This window comes from Ochotona princeps, chromosome X, assembly GCF_030435755.1.
Source record: "Ochotona princeps isolate mOchPri1 chromosome X, mOchPri1.hap1, whole genome shotgun sequence".
Lineage (NCBI taxonomy): Eukaryota > Metazoa > Chordata > Mammalia > Lagomorpha > Ochotonidae > Ochotona > Ochotona princeps.
Genome location: NC_080865.1, coordinates 74,206,326 through 74,222,822, shown reverse-complemented (window position 1 = coordinate 74,222,822; position 16,497 = coordinate 74,206,326). Strand labels below are relative to the sequence as shown.

The 16,497-nt window shown below is 37.5% G+C and overlaps 1 protein-coding gene and 1 pseudogene across 1 annotated transcript in view; one reads left to right on the top strand and one right to left on the bottom strand.

The window, feature by feature from the left end:
* Positions 1-16,497, bottom strand: part of PAK3 (p21 (RAC1) activated kinase 3) — a 276,680-nt gene that overhangs the window by 146,848 nt on the left and 113,335 nt on the right. The gene's annotated exons all lie outside the window — the stretch shown is intronic.
* LOC118760561 (U2 spliceosomal RNA) lies at positions 4,206-4,313 on the top strand (annotated as a pseudogene).

The following is a 16,497-nucleotide window of genomic DNA, read 5'->3' as shown; positions in this document are numbered from 1 at the left end:
CAAAGAAAGGTTGAGATCAAATCATCACAGCACATTTAGGAATTCTGTGTTGGAAATTGTATCTGTTAGTTACCTCGGTATTATCATCTCTCACAATTCTACCCACCAAAGAAATTTTGGGGGGATGACTCAGTACTGCTTAAAGAAAACCTGACAAATGGTTAATTTCAATAGCATTAATTTTTATGGGTTCCATGGATGTGAATTAAAGTATAAACAGTGCTGTTAAGTCAAGTAAAAACACCTATTTGACCAAATAAGCTATACTTTATAAATATGAAATCTTCATGGAATATGCTCAGCAATTTCACAGCCATAATCATCTCTTGCTATTTTATTATCTTGAGATTTTATAGGCAATGAGGAACTCAGCCATATAGTTTATGTTCTTTTATTTAATAATCTCACAGAAACTCTAAACACACTAGTAGTGGGACGATGGGGAAGATGAAGATCATGATGACGAAAAACAAAATAACAACACTATATGATGAAATCCTTAAAATCTGTTAGGTATTTTGTAGACTAAATTCATCGTGTAAATTGTTTCAATTGTAATAATAAGTGTACAACACAAATATTACTAATATTTCATTAAAGATAAGGAAAAGTAATCACAGAAGGTTTAAAGTAGTGTGTCCAAGGCTACACAGCTAGTCATTCATTACTTCAAAGTGTAGCAATGGACTCATTGAACTTGTCTTGTCAATGACATATGTGAGATTTCCAAAAACCATTGTTAATACTCATGTAAAAGATATATGCACAGAACAACCTCTGCTATTAGACTGGACCACATACATGGATTCTTGTGTCCTCTATAGAAGGATTCTCAAGTCTGAAAGCCTGGTGACTACATGTGCCCTGTGAAGTATCATCAGGAAGAATATTTTATACGGACATCAAAGGGTTTGAATAGATGACAGGTTGCAAGCAAAGAACCACATGTAGCTTCAGAGGCTTGGGAAAGTATCACTTTGTTAAAGGATACAACAATTCTCTACAGGAAAACAAGAGTGAATCAGATCTGCTCTCAATTACAGGAGTTGGGAGTGAAAACTCTCCCAACCAGGGGCACAGCATGTAACAACACGGTTGTACTCTTTGGAAACTATTATCAGATCAAATCAGAGACCAAGATGAGATGTCAAAATGTGGGCTATGTATGAACAACAGTAGTGGGAGTAAATTGTGATATTTCTGATGAACTTTAGGTTCCAGAATGACAACAATTTTCTGGCGCATCAGTTGCCTCACTTGTAAAAATTTGGGATCAGAAGTAGCATCCCTAGGAAAAGCAAGGAAGCTAAGGTCTTTATTTGAAAGAACTGCTCATGAGGTATCATGATAACTATAAGTGCACAAAAGCTAAACATTAGATTCCAATATGCTATTTAAAGATTTATTTTTTTGAAAAGCAGAGTTGAGCATGAACAGCAGGAGAGAGAGAGAGAGAGAGAGAGAGAGAGAGAGAGAGAGAGAGAGAAAGAGAGAGAAAGAGAAACATCTTCAATCCATCCACTGGCTCACTTCCAAAATGGCCAAAACAACCTAGTCGGCTCCAGGCCAAAATCAGGAGAGCCAGATACTCCACCTGGGTCTCCCATGGGGATGGATATAGCCCATCTTGGACTGCTTTCTGCTGCTTAGCCAGGTGCATTATCAAGGGGGTGAACTGGAAGTGGGGTGAACTGGAAGTAGAGCAACCGGGACTCAAACCAGTGCCCATACAAGATACTGTTGTCACAGTGACTTACCTCATTATGCCACAACTCTGGCCCCACAGATTTAATTACTCTTGCACTCATAATGTCTCGTCTTCTTCGTACCAGCCCAATGCAATTGGAATTACAAAAATTTCCCTTCTGTGAAGGAATTTCAAAGATTTTTGTAGCAAATGTTGTCTCAGTCTCTGAAAGGCACAATGTCTCTTTCTGGGCACATGCTACAGTTTGATACATGACTACAATATTTTAGAGTAAACAGTACTAGTAATTGCACTAGTATGAGTTCACACAGCACAAGATTAACCAAATTCTTCAATAGATATGCTCAGATTCAGCAGTATAAAGATAGGGTCTTCACAAGAGCTCTGGGTTGGTATGAACACCCTGGAATCTCAGCCAGAAAACCATTCATTTATCTCTAGGTACCCATCAATTGCAAACTAATTTTGAAGTGACATGAAAAGTAGAAAATCACCTATAAGAAGGAACTAATAGATAATTTAGTCAAGTGTATGCATGTATCTGACAGGAAGATTAACTTGAGAAAATATTCAGTACAACTTTATTCTGAAGTATCAGTAATGACACAGAGGAGGAAAAGAAAGGAACACAAAGGTAGTAAGATTTAGTCTTCAAAGGTGCCCGTTTGGCAACATTGTTTGGTACAGTAGCTAAGATGCCACTTGAGACACCCGCGTCCCTAGGGAATTGCCTGATCCACTCTCCTTTACATCTCCTGCTGTATCCCAAGGGTGAGGTAGTTGGCTCCCTGCCACCCACGTAGGAGACTTGGATGGACTTTCTGCATCCTGGTTTTGGCCTAGAATTACCCTGGGTGTTGCAGGCATTTGGGGAGTGATCCAGAGGATGGCAGATTTCTCTTCACCTCTGTATCTGCCCTTCTCTCCCTCTCTGTCTCTCTGCCTTGAAAATCAATAATATGTTAAAACAAATGTGCCCAAATAAGGGATGTCAAGAAAAGAAGAACATTATAAAAGAATGGATGTGATCATGCAAACGAAATATTACGATGGCACATTTCATAGAAAAACAATCCTATTTATCTGGAAAAACAAAGTAAAGCTACTGTTCTCAGTGTGTGTATGTGTGTGTGTGTGTGTGTGTGTGAGCAGTAGTGGCTGGGTGCAAAGATTCTGAAAACAGTCTGAAGGAGGCCTCTGTTCTGAGATATGTACAATCCTGTGTCAAAAGGCAGTGAAATCATGTTCTTCCATATCAGGTAAAAAAGTAAGACTTCTAAAAAGGAAAAGCCGAATTTTGTTTTGTTTTTGTTTGATTTTGCAAAAGTACCTGAATATACTATACTACACAAAATTGTATGCAAATTATCCTTGTGAAGAGGAAGGGAGGTAGTAGTATTGATTACGAAAAAAAAATTGACCGAACAGATTCCATAGACTTTTTTTTCCTGCTCAGGTAGGACTTGAGGTTTCCCCCTCATCAATCCCATATGACCTATGGGATATTGGATATGCCCATAAATACTAGCCAGGACTCTGAAGGGAATAACAGACCAATATAAAATGTGTTCCTAATAGCAAAGCAGGTTCACAGAAAGATACTGGACCTGGCATTGTAGCCTAGTGGCTAAAGTCCTCGACTTCCATGTGCTGGGATTACATGTGGATGCTGGTTCGTATCCCAGCAGTCCTGCTTCCCATCCAGCTCCCTTGAAAGCAGTAGAGGATGACCCAAAGCCTTGGGATCCTGCACTCATTGGGACACCTGGAAGAAGCTCCTGGCTCCTGGCTTCAGCTCAGCTCTGGCCACTGCGAACAAAAAGATTCCTGCTGCCCAACTTTCAAGAAGGGTCTGTAAGGAAAGGGGCTGGCTCTCTAACTGCATCAACTTACTTCTTTTTTATTATTATTAATTATTTTGCATTATGTGACAGTTTCATAGGCTCTGGGAATCCCCCCACCCTCCCCCTCCCCTCCCCCCTGGTGGATTCCTCCACCTTGATGCAGCATTACAGTTCAAATTCAATCAAGATTCTTTCCTTGCAAATGTATACCAAGCATAGAGTCCAGCTACTTATTGTCCAGATGGGTTGAACAGTTTCTTGGGGAGACCATCTCTGGTCCGAAGTTAGAGCTGGTAGAATATCATCCCAGTCAATTAAGAGTCCCAATATAACATTAACAGCAATTTGCAACATTATGGAATTGACATGGTTTTGAGTAACCAGTATGTTAAAAAACAAAAAAAAAGCAAGTTCTTAACCACAACCTATGATTAGCTCATTGACATTTCAATTTTAGTTTATATACAGGACCGGCTGCTATATACCTTAAAATGGCTATAGGGTACCATTCAGCTGTCTTGTGTCTATTTCATTTTAGTATTTAGCCATTTGTTGTGTTGAAGTATAATTTTGCTGATCTTGGCAGATTTTAGGATAATCTAGACTGGTTTGTAACTCTAACAAGATATTTGTCTACATTTAAGGTGCAGAACATTTTTTTTTCGGCCTTTTGGCTAAGATCAAGTGTAGTATCTGTTCTTATCAACTTACTTCTTGACACTAACATTCAGTTGCATTCCCCATGCAGTCAAATACTGATTATAAAAAGCAGCCGATAGAGACACACACCAGAGCAGTCTATTACCTTATTGTTTGTACTGTGACAATACAGACTCTGAAATCAGCCATGCAAGTCTGAAGTACAATTATAAACAAGAAATAAAAAAGATAGCCAACTATTCAGCATCCAGCACAAGACCAAACATGATACATATGTATAAATTAAAAGCATAAACACTCTTAAATAACTCATGAATTAAAGGGGAATCTAGGGGCCTAGCATGGTAGCCTAGCGCCTAAAGTCCTCACCTTGGGTGCACAGAGATCCCATAGGAGCGCTGGTTCTAATCCTAGCAGCCCTGTTTCCCATCCTGCTTCTTGTTGTGGCCTGGAAAACAATCAAGGATGGTCCAATGCCTTGGGATCCTGCGCCTATGTGGGAGACCCGGAAGACGCTACAAGCTCCTTACTTCAGATTGGATCAGCTCCAGCCATTGTGGACAATTGGGGAGTGAATCAATGGATGGAAGATCTTCCTCTCTATGCCTTCTCCTCTCTGTATATCTGACTTTGCAATAAAAATAAATAAGTCTTTAAAAACTGGGGGGGGGGATTTAGACTGGGAGCACAAATGTTTTAAGGTTGAATGATGATGAGAGTTTATGTACGAGTCTGTTGGATGATGCCAAAGCAATATTCAAAGAAAAACATATGATCCGGATCTGGTGTGGCAGTCTAGTGGCAAGCCCAGGATCCCATATGGGCACCAGTTCTAATCCCAGCAGCTCCATTTCCCATCCAGCTCCCTGCTTGTGGCCTGGGAAAGCAGTCGAGGACGGCCCAAAGCTTGGGACCCTGCACCGGCAATGGGAGACCCAGAAGGGCTCCTGACTTCGGATCGGCTCAGCTTTAGCCATTGTAGTCACTTGGGGAGTGAATCATCGGACGGAAGATCTTCCTCTCTGTCTTGCCTCCTCTTTGTACATCTGACTTTCCAATAAAAATACAATTAAATTAAAAAAGAAAAGAAAAGCATATGATTCTAACATCATTAGGAAATACAAGTAAGTAGAAACCAAATGAAGTAATTTTAAAAAGCATGGAAACATACATCCATGGAAAAGAGAGAAAAGAGATTGATGAAGATAAAGGCAGAAATGATGAAACAGAAAGATAGAAACCCAAACTGTTCTTTAGAAAAATCAAGCCTTTATTTGCCTTAGTAAGAATGAAAGAAAGAGAAAGAGAGAGAGAGAGAGAGAGAGAGAGAGAGAGAGAGAGAGAAAGAGAAAGAGAGAGATGGTAAAAAAAAGTCACTGGGAAGCCAAATAAGGTCACAAATATAAATACCAAAGTGAATACTACCTGAAATGGCAGGCTACCAGACCTCAATGGGAAAATTCGTAGAAAAATACAAGTGTTAAAATTTACACACGTAGTAAACAAAGAAAACCAATGGACAAAAATAATACAACAAGTTGAAGGGTTAAGCAATTTCATAAGTAATTCCAAACGTTCAAATCTTAGGCAACTCACATTTTATTGAAATGTCTTCAGAGCACAGAAAAAGACAAGTCACTCTCAAAAATCAGACAGGACAAGAAGGGAACAGCTAACTATAATTAATCCCACTTATAAATATTAAAATAATAAATTTAATAGAGCAGATTATTGAAAGAATGCATTATAATCAAGTAAGTTTGTGTAAAGATTGCAAATATAGCCCAACATTAGCGAATTTTTAATGTCATTTGCTACAACGACAGATTAAAGTGTCAAATGATATGGCCATCTCAACAGATGCAGGAAAAAATTTCACCAAGGCTAATACTCATTCATATTGAAAGCTGATAGCCAACAATAGAAGAGAATTTACTCGACAAATCTTCAGAAAATTTTCACCAAGTAACTGGCTATGAGCACAAGCTTGGGAGGGAAACTGCTGACATTTAGATCTTTGCTGCATTATGTAAAAGCTGTGTGAGCTTAGAAAAGTTATATATAGACACTCCGAGTTTCAATGAAAAAATGAGAATGATAGTACTTCCTCATGATACTGCTATGATTAGGTGACAATTTTTTTCAGTTACAAAAGTGTCTGACAATATTATGTACACAGAAAACATTAATTGTTACTAGTAGCAACAATGAAAAACTGTTAGAAAAAAATTTTTCGTGATGGTCACTGATGTTCTAACCTATGCAACAAGGTATGAAAAACAAGTAAGACAACATTAGAAACAAAGACAAAATTGCTGTTATTTTCAAATAACACAACTCTATAGAAACCCAAGCTGCTAGAACCAATATGAAAGTCCAGCAGGGCGCTAAAATATCAATCTATAAAAGTTGATTCTTTTCAGAGCCAGCATTGTGGCATAGTGGGTTAAGCTGCCATTTACAATGTCTGTATTTGCATATGAGTGCTTGTTTGAATATTGGTTGCTTCACTTCCAATCCAGTTCCCTGCTAATGCCCGTGGGAAAGCTCCAGAAGACACAAGTCCTTGGGCCCCTGCATTCATGTGGGAGAGGAAGAAAAACTCCTGGGTCCTGATGTCAGTCTAGCCCAGCCCTTGCCAGTGTGGCTATTTGGGAGAGTGAACCCACAGATGGATTTATCTCTGTGGGTCTTTCCCTTGCACTTGCTTTAACTTGTTATTGAAACAAATAATTTAAAATATCTTACAAAATCAGCACTTTTCCTATATATCCTCGATAACTTATTAGGAAACATGATAGAAAAAAAACGCTCATTCACAATACCAACAGGAATTTTAATATATTATTTATGATACTGTGCATGTTACTTAACTTCTCTGAGCCTTGGTTTTTCTCACATGTGGAAGAACAGAATTATTATGAACATTGCATGATATAATGTTAATGTTCATAGCAGTTCAGAGTGTGTGACTAGGGCATGGAATGGGTCTGTTGTCTACAGAAATCTTTTAATTCTGCTCTTCCCATTGTAAGCAAAGCTCGTGGGAGACCAGGATAGCTCAGAATTATCCAGAGTGGGGAGTCTAAACCTTCTTTTTACATTCATGCCATTACTTCCTTTCAAATGAATGCTCAGATCCATATGCATCCCCCGTCCCTTCCCTATAAGAAGCAATGGCTGGTTCAGAAGCAGAGGTCTACTGAAAGTCTCTTTGAGGAATTTAGGTTCTTTAGTTAGGTAGAGATAATTCAATGTCTATTTGCAAGTCACTAGAGATGGATATAGACTATGACAGTGGCTCTTTCCTGTCACCCTCGGGCTTCCGTTCAGTACACTTCACATTAACAGAGAGTATATTGTGAATCCTTAATGTTGCTGGACCCTTTGTGAATCATTTTAGGTTCAGCTTTTAAAAAATTCTTTATTACAATGACTTCTGAGATAGACACTAGTTTTTTCCCTTATTTTGGTAGATAGAAAACTGAGGCATGGAGAAATTGATTTGGCCCAGCTCAGATGTGAAGGAAAAGGCTGATATTAGAATCCAGATGTGTAAAGTCCTAATGCTCCAAGCTGACTACAATTGAAATGATGAATACTTTATTCCATTCTGCTTTCTAGTTACTTCTCATAAGTGTGGAGGACACAGGTTCTTTGAAGGAAGGATTCTAATAAGCATTTGGCTACAGGCAAATTTTTGCAGGGGAAGAAGCAAGAGTTATTTTGGAGGAGCCAGAGCTGAAACTGACATTTTACACACAGTTTGACATTGGTAAGGGGAAAATAAGTTCATCCGGTGTGATGACTACCATAATGATATGGTAACGGTCTCCAGGAGAATGGACTTTTTCTATTGAGGTGGTGAAAAAAAAAATGGAAATAATTTCCTGACCAATGGTGGAGTAGGTAAATGGAACAAACTGGTTCTTCGTTCTCTTCTGTTCCCAAATGGTGTGGGAAACTAACAGAAACTCATATATAGAGCGAGGAAGATCTTCCATCCAATGATTCATTCTCCAAGTGACCACAACAGCCACAGCTGCTCCAATCTGAAGCCAGGAGCCAGGAGCTCTTCTGGGTCTCCCACAAGGGTGAAAGGTCCCAAGGCTTTGGGCCATCCTTAATTGCTTTCCTAGGCCACATGCAGGGAGCTGGATGGAAAGTGGGGCCTCCAGGATTAAAACCGGTGTTCAAATGGCATCCTGGAGCGTTCAAGGCGAGGACTTTAGGCTCTAGGGCACCACACCGGACCCATGTTTTAGATTTTTAAGTTACTAAGTATGTTATAAATACATCAAAATTGATGATTTTCTATACTTTCAAAATAAATAATTGTAAATGTAATAGAAAAAAATCATGGCAACAAAAAGTCATTGAAATATTTAGGAGTGAACCAAATTTAGCACTTACATTTTTTTTGAGAAACCCTTAAAAAATATGCTGAACAGTATAACAAAGTACCTGTTTATGGATGCAAAAGAGATTATGTTGAGAATACGAATTCTCATGAGAGAAATCTAATAAAACGAATGACAATGATCTAATAGCTTAAGCATATTTCTTGTAAGTTAATTATTTTTTAATTTTTACTTTTAATGAAGTTAATACTAAAAAGCATAAGATAAATGAATATGAAATTATAGCTAAGATAATTTTAAAAAGTATTTAATATGTATCTACTAAGGATTAGACAAAAACAAATCAATAAAACAGAATGAAAACTCTACAAACAGATTCATGTATATATGGGAATTTAGTATATGGTGAGTGTGGCATCTCAAATCAATGAAAAGTTGAGCTATTTGCAAAATGAATTTCAGTATAACTAGGGACCTGCATGAAAAGTAAATTGTCCTCCAAAATATATAATAAAGAATAAATAAATAAATAAATAAATCAAGATTATAATGTTGGTTGATAAAATAGTAAATTGGCAAAAAAATTAACTACAAAGCTTATAGAACAGACTATTTAAATGGCCAACAAATCAGAGAATAGATTCAGTCATAAAATTAGATTTTTTTATCTAGCAAGTTGTCAAAATAATTTTAAGAATCCATTGTTGACAATAAAAATGATGAAGTTGACTCTACTCAATGTATTAGATCTAACTTCCAGGTTATGGGAAATACAGAGGGAAGAAAATGCTAAATAACATCATGATAAAACAGAGAAATCCAGAATATGAGGCAGTTTGAAAGACAACAAACCTAACGTGTTTAAGAATCAATGACAAAGAAGGTGATAATATTATTTTAGAATAAAGGAGTTAGTATTTGGCACAGCAACGAAGATTCCATTTGGGATGCCCACATCCAAATTCACAGTGCCTGTTTTGAATCCCAGCTACTCCACTCCATATCCAGCCAGATTTCTGTTCATGTGTACCTTGAAAGGCAACAGTTCAAGTGCTTGGATTCCTGTCACCCACATGGAAGATCTGTGTGGAGTGTCAAGTTCCCAGCCCAGTCCTGGTTAATGTTGGAATTTGGGAAGTGACCCAGCAGAAGGAAAATCAATCGTTCTCTCTCTCTCCACCAACTTTTGCACATGAATATAAATTCACAAAAACTGTTAAAAGTACATTAACTGTTACAAGGAGTGGCAACACTCCTCAAACTCTTTTCTAAAGAAAGGAACAAGGCAATTCTAAAATTCATATGTAGGTACAGGAGTTCCAGAATAATCAAAGCAATATTGAAAACATTGCTAAGTTGGAAGACACACTGCCTGATTTCAAAACTTATAAAAAGTGACAGTAATCAGAAACATAGGAAATTGTTATAAAAATGATAATATATATCTACTAATGGAATAGAATTGAGAAACCAAGAGTTTCAAAGTTCAAGAAACAATCTCTTCAACAAATGATATTGGGACAACTGGATATCCACATGCAAAAGTATGAATTCTGACCTCAATCATAAATCACATACCGAATGTAGCTCAACATGGTTTGAAGATCTAAATGTAAGAAACACAACTATAAAACTCAGAATGAATAGATATTAACATTTTTGTGTATGGACTAGGCCATGACATATTAGGTATCACAGATAAAGTGCAAAAGATCAAATAAATAAAAAGATAAATATGGTTTCATACAAATTAATAATTGCCTGTGTTTCAAAGGAACTACTAAGAAAACAATATAATCCCCCCAAAATGATATAAAACATTGTAAATCATATATCTATATCTCTATATATGCATATATAGAGATATATGTCATTGTATCTCAAATACTCAGAGATATGATAACTTAATGAAAAAGATAATCTAATTATAACACAATAAAATATTTGAATGCATATTTCTTCAAGAACATACAAAATTTGCCAAAAAGTACACATATGTGAAACATTATTAATCATTAGGAAACTCAAATAAACAATTCTCAATAAAATTCCACTTTAATGATCACTAGAATGGCTATACTAAGAAATAGAAAAAAATAAATGTTTGTAAACATTAGGAGAAATGGCAACTTTCACATGCTGCTATTAATAATGTATATGGTGCAACTCCTGCAGAAAGCATTTTGTTCCTCAAAATAAACATAGTTATCATAATTTAGCTGCTAGAGAGATTTCCAAGAGAAATGAAAGCACATATCCACACAAAAACTTTTATAAGAATATTCACAGCAGCATAACTCATAAAAGCCAAAATGCAAATAACCCAAATGCCCACCAACTGCTGTATGAATAACCAAAATGTGATAAATCCACAAAATCGGATTGTCTTCAACTATAAAAATGGAAAGCATGAATCCTGAGAACATTATGACTAAGCAAAATAAGTCAGACACAAAAGATCACTTATTGTGTGATTTAATTTATATGAAATGTCCAGAATAGCAAACCCATAGAGGCACAAAGTTGGTTAGTGGTTGCCAAACATTAGGGGTAAGGAAGAATGGAAAGTGACTTCCAGTAGGTACAAATTTTACTTGGGGGATGATGAAAATGTTTCAGAATTAGATAGTGGTGATGGTTACAAACTCTACCGAATATATTAAAGATCATTGCATTGTCAACTTCAAATGTTAATTTTTTAAGAGATTTATTTGAAAGGCAGAATTACACAGATAGATAATAGATAATAGATAATAGGTAGGTAGGTAGATATATGATATGATATGATATGATATGATATTCCATTTGTTGGTTCAATCACCAGATGGCCACAATGGCAAGAGTTGAGCATGGCTGAAGCCAGAAGCCAGAAACCAAGAGCTTCGTCTGGGATCTCCCACATGAGTGAAGAGCCCTGTGCACTTGTGCCATCTTCTGTTGCATTCCCAGGCACATTAGTAGGGTCCTGGATTAGAAGTGAGCAGCCAGATTAACAAGAATGAAATTTTGCTATTTGCAACAAAATGGTCCTAAGTAGAGACCATTATGCTCAATGAAATAAGCTAATCGTAAAAGGAAAAATACTGTATGTTCTCTCTAATGTAAGGCAAGTTTCACGCAAAATACAAGATCAATAGATGTATAGTCACCTAGAATATCTAAATAGAGATTGTCATATTGAAATGTGAAATGTTGCAATGTAGTATGCATTTCTATTCCAAATCAAAGCTGGACTCCCAATGAAACTGTCAAATATAACTTCACAATAGGATGCTGGACAATATACCATTCTCCATACCTACAATGTCAGAATACACTTAAATAGCAGAATGATGGACTTATGACTGCTTTTGAAGGACTATATTATAATAATAACATAGGGGAAACAAGTTGGGGGAAGGAAATCTGGAGGGGGAGGGAAAAATCTAGAGCCTATGGAGCTGTATCATAAATCAATCAAACAAACAAAAAGAAGTGGGGCAGCTGGGGCTTGCACCTGCTGCAGGCAAAAGCTTAACCCACTACATAATAGCACTGGTCACCAAATGGTGAATTTTGGGGGGCATATTAATTACATCTTGTAAAAAATAAATTTTATTAGACATTTATTAAAACATTAAAAAGACATTTTTACATCTGGGGAAAATATGTATAAGAAGTAAATGTTAAATTATGTAAAATTAGGGAATTATTACTAATTTTTGTAGATATGGTAAGAAATTAGATGAAAATAAAATTTCAATTTGTAGGAGAATATCCCTACTTTTAGGAGATATTTTCTAAAGAATTTAAGGATTAATAGTCATAATATTTACAATCTAAACCAAAATAGGTTTAACAAGAAGCTATATAGATAGAACAAGCTGGAAATCATTATCGATTCTTAAATCTGGGTATAGAGTATATGGATATTCATTATAAATCACATTTTTTATGTTCAAAATTTTTCTTTAAAGATTTATTTATTTATTTGAAAATCAGAGTGACAGAGTGAAAAGGGGAAAGAGAGAAAGTCTTCCACTCACTGGTTCACTCTCCAGACATCTGCAAAGGCTAGGGCTGCATCAAAACAAAACCAGGAGCTTCTTCTGGGTCACCTATGTGTGTGGCAAGGGCCCAAGATTTTGGGTCTTCTATTGCTTTTCCCAGGGCATTAACAGGGAGCTGGTTCGGAAGTGGAGCAGTATGACAGAAACTGCTCCAATATGGGATACCAGTGTTATAGGAGGCAGCTTTGCAAAGGACTGGGGAAATACATATGCTCACACACTGTAGTAGAACTCAAAATCAGAAAAGCCACTTAGAAGTATTTTGCAGTGTTAATTAAAATGAAAAAAAAAACCTGAAGGTTTGTTTGCAATAGCAAAATACTGGAGACACTATACATTGAAGTATATCCATAATAAAAACATTATGTAGCTTTTTATGTGGTGAACTAGTATTGTATATATATGACAAGATCCATAAGACAAGGTCTAGTAAAAAAAATCAATTTGTAGAATGTACTGCATAGAACATGCATAACCCCCTCCACACGCAACCCTATATTTACGTATGTTCCTATATTTATATATGTAAATATACAGGAGGCAGGCATTTGGTACAGTGGTTAAATCCTCACTTGGAATACAAATATCCTGTGTGGGAGTGTCTCTGGATTTAAGTCCCTGTTTTGCTTCTTATTAAAGCTTGGTTATAATGCATACATCAGGAGGCAGCAGATCATGGCCCAGGTACTTGTGTTCCTGCCATTCATTTGGGAGACCTGAATTGAACTGAAAGCAGCTGCTTCTGCCTGCCTCAATCCTGGGCGTTGCAAGCATCTGGGGACTCTCTCTCTCTCTCTCTCTCTCTCTCCCTCTGTCTCTATCTCTCCCCCCTCTCCTCTCTGAAAATACACACACACACACACACACACACACACAATGGATGACACTGAATACTTAGTGGCGGGTGGGGAATGGGGAGGAGGATTGAGAGGGAACACGATTGTACCATATATGAAGCCAGAAGACAGTAAATGGAATGTAAAGAGAGAACTGAGCAAATGGTGTTCAAAAGATGTGAGGGATAATGAATTATGGTTCCTGTATCCAATCTGAAAGCTTGCTTGTATGCATCTTAACTGGCATCTTACCTACAAAGGTAAGGGTCTACTCCTCAAGAACTTGAAGATTTTCTGTATGTATAAGTATAGGACTCAAGAGAGGTTGTGTGAGTCAGTGATTGGTATACATTGGATACCAAGTGCTAAAGCCCTTCCCTGGTTTGGAAGACTATTGCCTAGTGGTGTGTGCTTCTAGGTGTTAGAGCCCTAGGCAATTATACAACATTTGACATCGTGATTATGGGAAAGGATAATATTCAAGATGTTTAACAACAGATTTGACATGGGGCATTGGCCAATGAAAACAAATATTGGAAAATTTATATGGGAGCAGGCTTTATGCTTTTATCTGTTAAAATTATGAAGAACTCTAGGGATCTTTGGGGAATCCAGAGTGACAGTAGATGCAAAAGGGCAGAAAGCAACACTGGGAGGGTTTAGGGAAATGGCTCTTTATCAACAGGTGATGAAGCATTTCAGTGTTTGAACTCCTAATATCACCACATCAGTATGTGCTGCATCAGCAGCAGTCTTGGCTGTAGAATTAATATTCTAGGCAAGAGTTGGCCAATAGTGCAAGGAATGTGGCTAGAAGCAGATGGCTAGCTTGCAGCATGTGGAGAAATAAAAAGGGCAAGGTGAAGACAGGGCCTATGAAAGTCCTAATTGCTATAAAGATTTTTGATATTCACTCTCCTCTCTGTAATTCAAATGAAAACAACTCTAAACCTTAAACCATATATGATATGCATCTATCTATTATGCATATATAACAAATTTATCATTTTCCTTATTATGACAGTTTCAGATTTGCAAATATCAAATTGTATAAACTCTTTTAAAGTGTATTTGGTTGGTGACTCTGCAGGCTATAATCCAATACACACTTATGTGGCCTTCTGAATAATGGAGTGTGGATTGGAGCACTGGAAAGCAGCCTTGGTGGGCAGATGGCGAGATATAGACCCTAGTCTGGGAGATGGTTGCTTTTTTGAGAGCAAAGTTGTACAGGCCCTAGTGAAGGAGAGAGCTGGTGAGGACAGCCTCACAGTGGACCTGGTAGTAAGAAACTCCCTGTACTGGTTGTCCTGTAGGAAGTGGTGGCTTGTGATGTGCACAATGCTGACAGCTAACACAATAGCCCCACTTTATCATATTGGAACGTTTAGTGAGATCTCCCATCACAGTAAGAGTAACCTCGAAGAGTAGAGTGGCTCCACTCCTGATCCATCTCCCTGATAATATCCCTGGGAAAGCAGTGGAGGATGGCCCAAGTGTTTGGGCCCCTGCACCCAAACTGGGAGATCTAGATGGAGGTCCAGGATCCTGATTTCAGCCTTGCCCAGCATCAGCTTGTGATAAATTGGGGAATGAGCCAGTTAATGGAAGTCTCTCTTTTCTCAATAAAAACAAAAAGGAATATTTTTTACATATCATATAGAGAAATTGTAATATAGAAGGGTTGCCCAGCAGTGACTCCTCAATGGCCTATACCTTTCTATCATTTTATGTCTGTAAAGACAAGGAAAGAGACACAAGTCAGCAGTGCTTAATATGTTTCTGGAATCTTCTAAAACTATATAGCCTTGTATCAGTGCAAGACACTGAACCTTCAATCACCCCGCTACATTAGCTGACATTACTAGCTGACAAGCAGCATTGGCAACCTAAGGTTTTAGAACTTGTGTCCCTCCCAAGACTCATCAGTTCCTGAGCATGTAATAGAAACTCATTCTACAGGCATGGCCCATTCCATTAAATATGAGACTGCAACTCTCAAGGTTTTATATCAATTTCCTTCTGGAAAAAATACATCAGAATGTCTGCTTAATATCTTCTTTGCTTCAGTTACACAGGGGATATATTCTTATGTCATATATCTCAAAAGAACGTATGTGAAAAACAATTTTACAAATTAAGAAAGAACATATGAGAACCTAATGCAATTTTGCATGAGATTCTTGTGTTATGTTATCCATCAAAAGTTTCCAAAGTCAAAATCACTACTGCCTGTTCACAGTTTATTGAGAGCTATAGTATAGCTTACTATTTAATAGCAGCGTTAAATATATCACAAAATGGTTATCTCTTGTGCATTTCTGACATGCATAAAAAACAAAATGCTTTCTGCCATGGAAGTTGTGAGCATTTGTATAGACTTGTCTGTTACTTTAACCTTCATATAGTTGTGATTAAGAAAAAGAATAAAATGAGAAGCCACACCCATTATAATATATTGGTGAGCAAATTTGACTCTGAGGTAGGAGAATCTTGCCTCAAATTATATCTCTATACTTAGTAGCTATAAAACCCAGGAAAACTTTTCCAGTACTCCCAGCCCCAGTTTCATCAATTTATAGACTAGTTACAATAATAATTCCACATGCCCCATTTGACTCAATAGGAGCATTAGGTGGGGTTGTGAAATAATACACACAAGGCAGTGTCTGGCACATACTAAGTATTCAATAGAAATTCTAGTGGTCATCATTATTAACACTAAGAGAGTGACTGACTTTCTTTTTTTTAAAGATTTATTTATTTTTATTACAGAGTCAGATATACAGAGAGGAGGAGAGACAGAGAGGAAGATCTTCCGTCCGATATTTCACTCCCCAAGTGAGCGCAACGGCCAGTACTGCGCCGATCCAAAGCCAAGAACCTGGAACCTCTTCCAGGTCTCCCACGTGGGTGCAGAGTCCCAAGGCTTTGGGCTGTCCTCAACTGCCTTCCCAGGCCACAAGCAGGGAGCTGGATGGGAAGTGGAGCTGCCGGGATTAGAACCGGCGCCCATATGGGATCCCGTCGCATTCAAAG